This window comes from Oncorhynchus kisutch, linkage group LG11 (genome assembly GCF_002021735.2).
Source record: "Oncorhynchus kisutch isolate 150728-3 linkage group LG11, Okis_V2, whole genome shotgun sequence".
Classification (NCBI taxonomy): domain Eukaryota; kingdom Metazoa; phylum Chordata; class Actinopteri; order Salmoniformes; family Salmonidae; genus Oncorhynchus; species Oncorhynchus kisutch.
Window position 1 is genome coordinate 8,061,095 of NC_034184.2, and position 8,225 is coordinate 8,069,319.

Consider the following 8,225-nt stretch of genomic DNA (forward strand, 5'->3'; position numbering starts at 1 on the left):
CAGAAATCTATTTTATAATAATTTATTTTTTATTTCTAAGAAATTAATTCACTAAGCTGCCTAACCATATATGTACATGCATAATATCTGGCCCACACTTTGTTTTATATTTTTTACATTCCACCTTTCATGTTTTTTTTCTTTACTCTTCACTTAATGGTCCCTCATGTCAACTCAGTAGAGTTAAAATGGTCCCTAATGTCAACAGTATACTTTAAGTAAGAATAGAGGTATATTGATTAAGGCCCCATTTTATGGGTATAGAGTGTTGACAGAACAGTAAAACATACTCCATTCATGTGCATTCTGATTTAAACATTCATATTCAATAGCCATCATCAAACCCTTCCTCAATAGCCATCATCAAACCCTTCCACAACAGCCTTCATCAGACCCTTCCTCAATAGCCTTCATCAGACCCGTCCTCAATAGCCATCATCAAACCCTTCCTCAATAGCCATCATCAGACCCGTCCTCAATAGCCATCATCAAACCCTTCCTCAATAGCCATCATCAAACCCTTCCTCAATAGCCTTCATCAGACCCTTCCTCAATAGCCTTCATCAGACCCTTCCTCAATAGCCTTCATCAGACCCTTCCTCAATAGCCTTCATCAAACCCTTCCTCAATAGCCTTCATCAGACCCTTCCTCAATAGCCTTCATCAGACCCTTCCTCAATAGCCTTCATCAGACCCTTCCTCAATAGCCTTCATCAGACCCTTCCTCAATAGCCTTCATCAGACCCTTCCTCAATAGCCATCATCAGACCCTTCCTCAATAGCCTTCATCAGACCCTTCCTCAATAGCCTTCATCAGACCCTTCCTCAATAGCCTTCATCAGACCCTTCCTCAATAGCCTTCATCAGACCCTTCCTCAATAGCCTTCATCAGACCCTTCCTCAATACCCATCATCAGACCCTTCCTCAATAGCCTTCATCAGACCCATCCTCAATAGCCTTCATCAGACCCTTCCTCAATAGCCTTCATCAGACCCTTCCTCAATAGCCTTCATCAGACCCTTCCTCAATAGCCTTCATCAGACCCGTCCTCAATAGCCTTCATCAAACCCTTCCTCAATAGCCATCATCAAACCCTCACCCCCACATTACTCCTATCGGTTTCTGTTCCATCCATTCAAACACTGTGTTTCATTGAAATTAGGTCATTTCAGTTATTACCGGTTACCACCATCCACAACCCATTATCCTACCGTCCCATTGGCCTAACCAGCTGATCTCCTGCCCTGTCATTGGCCTAACCAGCTGATCTCCTGCCCTGTCATTGGCCCAACCAGCTAATCTCATGTCCATTTCACTTAATAACAGGTGGATCAATAGGCCTAACTGCTGCTCATTGTGTCAGCCATGCTTAATGCGTGGCCTTCCTCTTCTAGTGCTCCTATAGCCTGTTCTAATGAATGGCCCATCCACCAAAGGTCTAAATCCTATTTCTGACTGCATCACATTGATATGGCTCCATACTGACATGATGCTAATGGAATAACTTTACTGAGGCCCATTGATTCAGGTCTCCTCTCTGCTATACTCTTGCTCCCATTACAAGACACTGTTGGCTCAGAGCCAGGGTTCAAAGGTCATACACAATCAAATTTGCTCTGAGGGACATTTGATTTGTTGAAGAGACTGAGAGGGGAGGACACACTGGATCAGGGGAGGACTGTAGTATAGTCCTTGAATGCATCCCATATGGCACACTACCCTATATAGTGCACTACTTTAGACCAGAGCCTTGTGACCCCTGGTCAAAAGTAGTGAAATATAAAGGGAATAGGGTGGCATTTGGGACACCCATTGTCTTCATGGTGCGGTGAGAATGCTTGGCATGAGTTGAGGTAGGATGTCTGATACAGATGATATGAAAACGTTCTTCATATGAGAAACAGTCTAGTTATGCTGGCCCATACTCTCACAGGTAGGGGCTACTTCAAAGCCATCCTATCCTCTTTGGATTGTAAAACTGCGGAATATTCCCTACAGTGTACTACTTGTGACCAGGGCCCATAGTGAATAGGAGACCATTTGGGTGGTAAGCCTAAAATGGCTGAGTGTGGAGGGACACAGAGTGAATATGCACATCCTTTCCCCTACATACTACACATTACATTCCCTCCAATCAAATGCAAAGTTGAAAGTGTCTGTCACTGACTATTGGCAATTTAAAGTGACAGTATGGTACTTTTTCAAGTTTTAAGAAAATGTTGCACCTCTAAACTAAACAGTCTAATTCAAATGCCCATCTCATTTCATCTCATTTAAAACCAGTGGATGGTATTAGTGAAGATGAGGGGTTGTCCCAGCATTTTACTGGTCCCTTATTCACATAGTGGCTTTTACCACCAAGGAATTTACACCTGTTTTAAATGATCATGCCTATATGGACAACGCCTCAACCTCCCCTTCTCTCCTTATAGTGCAATGTTTGTTGAAAACATTTAAAATGGCCTTTGTATAGAGCAGGAAATTCTGAATCTGAGTAATGTCAATCTTTCTCCCTGTAACGGTTGGAGTAAAGAAGACTGGGGCTGTTGCCCTCTGTTACATTTACAGTCCCACTAATGCATTGGAATTATGGTGTTATTCATGTTACTAAGAGAGTAGGTGTGCATCCCAAATGGCACTCTATTCCTTATTTAGTGCACTACTTTTGACCAAGGCCTACAGGGCTCTGGTCAAAAGTAGTGCACTTTATAGGAAATAGGATCGGTCCGAAAGGAAACGCTATCTCAAAAGCTTGCACTCATGGTCACAATCCACGCTGCTGTATCCGTTCTGGTTGAGTTTTATTCAACCCTTTTAGAGATCTACAAAATATAATGCTAGGGTTGTTTGTCTTTCCCACCCCGTCTGCGTATAATGTGGTTCATATTTAGAGGTTTAGCAGATTCGGTATGTTTAAAAATGAAAAGGAACATGGACATCAAGTATTTTGTGGTGTCTTGTACATCAAAGGAATTTTACACAGTGAAAGAGCAAAATGGAAGAAATGTTTTTAAATAATGAAATGCTGAACATTCAAACTATTTCTTTGTATGAAGAAATAAAGTATATATTTTGACAATAATGTTTCTAACTTTATAAGATCATCTTTTGAATGTAAATGTGAAAATATGAAAAGAATATGAAATTGTCAATGTCAGAATATGAAATGTAGAATATGGAATCTTTGCACATCAAAAGAACATAATAAAGTAATGATCTGTCGTTCTCTCCACCTGACATGCACAAAGTGCTAGTTTAGCTGTCTAGCAATTCCAATAAGTAAGCTAGTAAATCGCTGTTTACAAAATTTAGTTGCTCTCAGACAGTAAATAGTTGTTCCTAGTGCACTCAGACAGCAAATAGTTGTTCCTAGTGCACTCAGACAGTAAATAGTGGTTCCTAGTGCACTCAGACAGTAAATAGTTGTTCCTAGTGCACTCAGACAGTAAATAGTGGTTCCTAGTGCACTCAGACAGTAAATAGTTGTTCCTAGTGCACTCAGACAGTAAATAGTTGTTCCTAGTGCACTCAGACAGTAAATAGTTGTTCCTAGTGCACTCAGAGAGTAAATAGTTGTTCCTAGTGCACACAGACAGTAAATAGTTGTTCCTAGTGCACTCAGAGAGTAAATAGTTGTTCCTAGTACACTCAGACCATTAATCAAATCAAAAATCCAATCAAATCAAATTGTATTTGTCACCTACACATGGTTAACAGATGTTGATGCAGGTGTAGCGAAATGCTTGTTCTTCTAGTTCCGAAAATGCAGTAATATCCAACGAGTAATCTAAGCTAATAATTTAACAACAATTACCTTATACACACAAGTGTAAAGGAATGAATATGTACATTAAAAAGTATATGAATGAGTGATGGTATAGAACGGCATAGGCAAGATGCAGTGGATGGTATAGAGTACAGTATATACACATGAGATGAGTAATATAGGGAATGTAAACATTATATGAAGTGGCATTGTTTAAAGTGGCTAGTGATACATTACATCAAGATGGCAAGATGCAGTAGATGGTATAGAGTACAATATATACACATGAGATGAGTAACGTAGGGTATGTAAACATTATATGAAGTGGCATTGTTTAAAGTGGCTAGTGATACATTTATTACATACGTTTTCCAGTGGCTGGAGTTTAGTCAGTATGTTGGCAGCAGCCACTCAATGTTAGTGATGGCTGTTTAACAGTCTGATGGCCTTGAGATAGAAGCTGTTTTTCAGTTCTCAGTCCCTGCTTTGATGCACCTGTACTGACCTCGCCTTCTGGATGATAGTGGGGTGAACAGGCAGTGGCTCGGGTGGTTGTTGTCCTTGATGATCTTTTTGGCCTTCCTGTGACATCGGGTGGTGTAGGTGTCCTGGAGGGCAGGTAGTTTGCCCCCGGTGATGCGTTGTGCAGACCTCACTAACCTCTGGAGAGCCTTACGGTTATGGGCAGAGCAGTTGCCGTACTAGGTGGTGATACAGCCAGACAGGATGCTCCTGGTTGTGCATCTGTAAAAGTTTGTGAGTGTTTTTGGAGACAAGCTTAATTTCTTCAGCCTCCTGAGATTGAAGAGGAGCTGCTGCGCCTTCTTCACCACGCTGTCTGTGTGGTTGGACTATTTCAGTTTGTCCGTGATGTGCACGCCAAGGAACTTAAAACTTTCTACCCTCTCCACTACTGTCCCGTCGATGTGGATAGGGGGGTGATCCCTCTGCTGTTTCCAGAAGTCCACGATCATCTCCTTTGTTTTGTTGACATTGAGTGTGAGGTTATTTTCCTTACACCACACTCCGAGGGCCCTCACCTCCTCCCTGTAGACCCTCTTGTCGTTGTTGGTAATCAAGCCTACCACTGTACTTGTTCTTTGTGCACACAGACAGTAAATATTTGTTCTTTGTGCACACAGACAGTAAATAGTTGTTCTTACTCCACACAGACAGTACATACTTGTTCTTATTGCACTCAGACAGTAAATAGTTGTTCCTAGTACACTCAGACCGTAAATAGTTGTTCCTAATGCACTCAGACAGTAAATAGTTGTTCCTAGTGCACTCAGACAGTAAATAGTTGTTCCTAGTACACTCAGACAGTAAATAGTTGTTCCTAGTACACTCAGACAGTAAATAGTTGTTCCTAGTACACTCAGACAGTAAATAGTTGTTCCTAATGCACTCAGAGAGTAAATAGTTGTTCCTAGTGCACTCAGACAGTAAATAGTTGTTCCTAGTACACTCAGACAGTAAATAGTTGTTCCTAATGCACTCAGACAGTAAATAGTTGTTCCTAGTGCACTCAGACAGTAAATAGTTGTTCCTAGTACACTCAGACAGTAAATAGTTGTTCCTAGTGCACTCAGACAGTAAATAGTTCTTCCTAGTACACTCAAACAATAAATAGTTCTTCCTAATGCACTCAGACAGCAAATAGTTGTTCATAGTACACTCAGACAGTAAATAGTTGTTCCTAATGCACTCAGACAGTAAATAGTTGTTCCTAATGCACTCAGACAGTAAATAGTTGTTCCTAATGCACTCAGACAGTAAATAGTTGTTCCTAATGCACTCAGACAGTAAATAGTTGTTCCTAATGCACTCAGACAGTAAATAGTTGTTCAAATTGCGCAATTTGATCTATAATACTTTTCCTGTGGTGTACCTTTCCTCTACAATGGAGTTACTGTCAGAGTATCTTATTATTGTCAGAGGAGCTCTAGTGCAGACTGAGGCCATGTTGTGTCATCTACCACTGTTGGGAGGTGCAGACTGAGGCCATGTTGTGTCATCCACCACTGTTGGGAGGTGCAGACTGATGCCATGTTGTGTCATCCACCACTGTTGGGAGGTGCAGACTGATGCCATGTTGTGTCATCCACCACGTTTGGGAGGTGCAGACTGAGGCCATGTTGTGTCATCCACCACTGTTGGGAGGTGCAGACTGAGGCCATGTTGTGTCATCCACCACTGTTGGGAGGTGCAGACTGAGGCCATGTTGTGTCATCCACCACTATTGGGAGGTGCAGACTGAGGCCATGTTGTGTCATCCACCACTGTTGGGAGGTGCAGACTGAGCCCATGTTGTGTCATCCACCACTGTTGGGAGGTGCAGACTGAGGCCATGTTGTGTCATCCACCACTGTTGGGAGGTGCAGACTGAGGCCATGTTGTGTCATCCACCACTGTTGGGAGGTGCAGACTGATGCCATGTTGTGTCATCTACCACTGTTGGGAGGTGCAGACTGATGCCATTGTGTGTCATCCACCACTGTTGGGAGGTGCAGACTGAGGCCATGTTGTGTCATCCACCACTGTTGGGAGGTGCAGACTGATGCCATGTTGTGTCATCCACCACTGTTGGGAGGTGCAGACTGAGGACCATGTTGTGTCATCCACTACTGTTGGGAGGTGCAGACTGAGGCCATGTTGTGTCATCCACCACGTTTGGGAGGTGCAGACTGAGGCCATGTTGTGTCATCCACCACGTTTGGGAGGTGCAGACTGAGGCCATGTTGTGTCATCCACCACTGTTGGGAGGTGCAGACTGAGGCCATGTTGTGTCATCCACCACTGTTGGGAGGTGCAGACTGATGCCATGTTGTGTCATCCACCACTGTTGGGAGGTGCAGACTGAGGCCATGTTGTGTCATCCACCACTGTTGGGAGGTGCAGACTGAGGCCATGTTGTGTCATCCACCATGTTTGGGAGGTGCAGACTGAGGCCATGTTGTGTCATCCACCACTGTTGGGAGGTGCAGACTGAGGCCATGTTGTGTCATCCACCACTGTTGGGAGGTGCAGACTGAGGCCATGTTGTGTCATCCACCACGTTTGGGAGGTGCAGACTGAGGCCATGTTGTGTCATCCACCATGGTTGGAAGGCGTGTGCGCATGCATGCATGTTTGGGGTGTGCACATTTGTGTCTGTGTGTTTTTCTGTGTGTGTGGTAGTGGAACTACGGGCTTTTGTGGTTGTGGGGTGACCCAGAGCAGCATGGGAGGTTTGGGTCTGATGCCCCCCTCACACAAACCCTGGTACCCTCTGTTGAAAGAGATACACCGTTTCCTAGTACCTTGTGTGGGCTAATAAGATACACCTCTGGCTGTTTATTTTTGGGGCTGTTTACTTATGGGGCTGTTTTTGTGTGTGTGTGTGTGTGTGCCAGAGAGAGAGAGAGAGAGAGAGAGAGAGAGAATGGAACACCTCCATGTCTCAACAGGGCCCCATTCACCATGTCAGAGGTGCCATGTTTACCTCGCTGTGTTCTGACGGGGATGCTGACATGCTGGAACTAGGTTCCAAACCAGGGGCGTTCTATACGCTCCGTATTTTTTATTTTTTATATTTTTTTATTTCACCTTTATTTAACCAGGTAGGCTAGTTGAGAACAAGTTCTCATTTACAACTGCGACCTGGCCAAGATAAAGCATAGCAGTGTGAGCAGACAACAAAGAGTTACACATGTAGTAAACAATTAACAAGTCAATAAGGGAGAGTCTATATACAATGTGTGCAAAAGGCATGAGGAGGTAGGCAAATAATTACAATTTTGCAGATTAGCACTGGAGTGATGAATGATCAGATGGTCATGTACAGGTAGAGATATTGGTGTGCAAAAGAGCAGAAAAGTAAATAAATAAAAACAGTATGGGGATGAGGTAGGTGAAAAAGGGTGGGCTATTTACCAATAGACTATGTACAGCTGCAGCGATCGGTTAGCTGCTCAGATAGCTGATGTTTGAAGTTGGTGAGGGAGATAAGAGTCTCCAACTCCAGCGATTTTTGCAATTCGTTCCAGTCACAGGCAGCAGAGTACTGGAACGAAAGGCGGCAAATGAGGTGTTTGGCTTTAGGGATGATCAGTGAGATACACCTGCTGGAGCGCGTGCTACGGATGGGTGTTGCCATGGTGACCAGTGAACTGAGATAAGCTTTACCTAGCATGGACTTGTAGATGACCTGGAGCCAGTGGGTCTGGCGACGAATATGTAGAGAGGGCCAGCCGACTAGAGCATACAAGTCGCAGTGGTGGGTGGTATAAGGTGCTTTAGTGACAAAACGGATGGCACTGTGATAGACTGCATCCAGTTTGCTGAGTAGAGTGTTGGAAGCCATTTTGTAGATGACATCGCCGAAGTCGAAGGATCGGTAACATTTCCACATGAAATATGTGAAACAAACATGAAAAATTGCATGCAGTAGTACTGTACACACGACATACACACTTC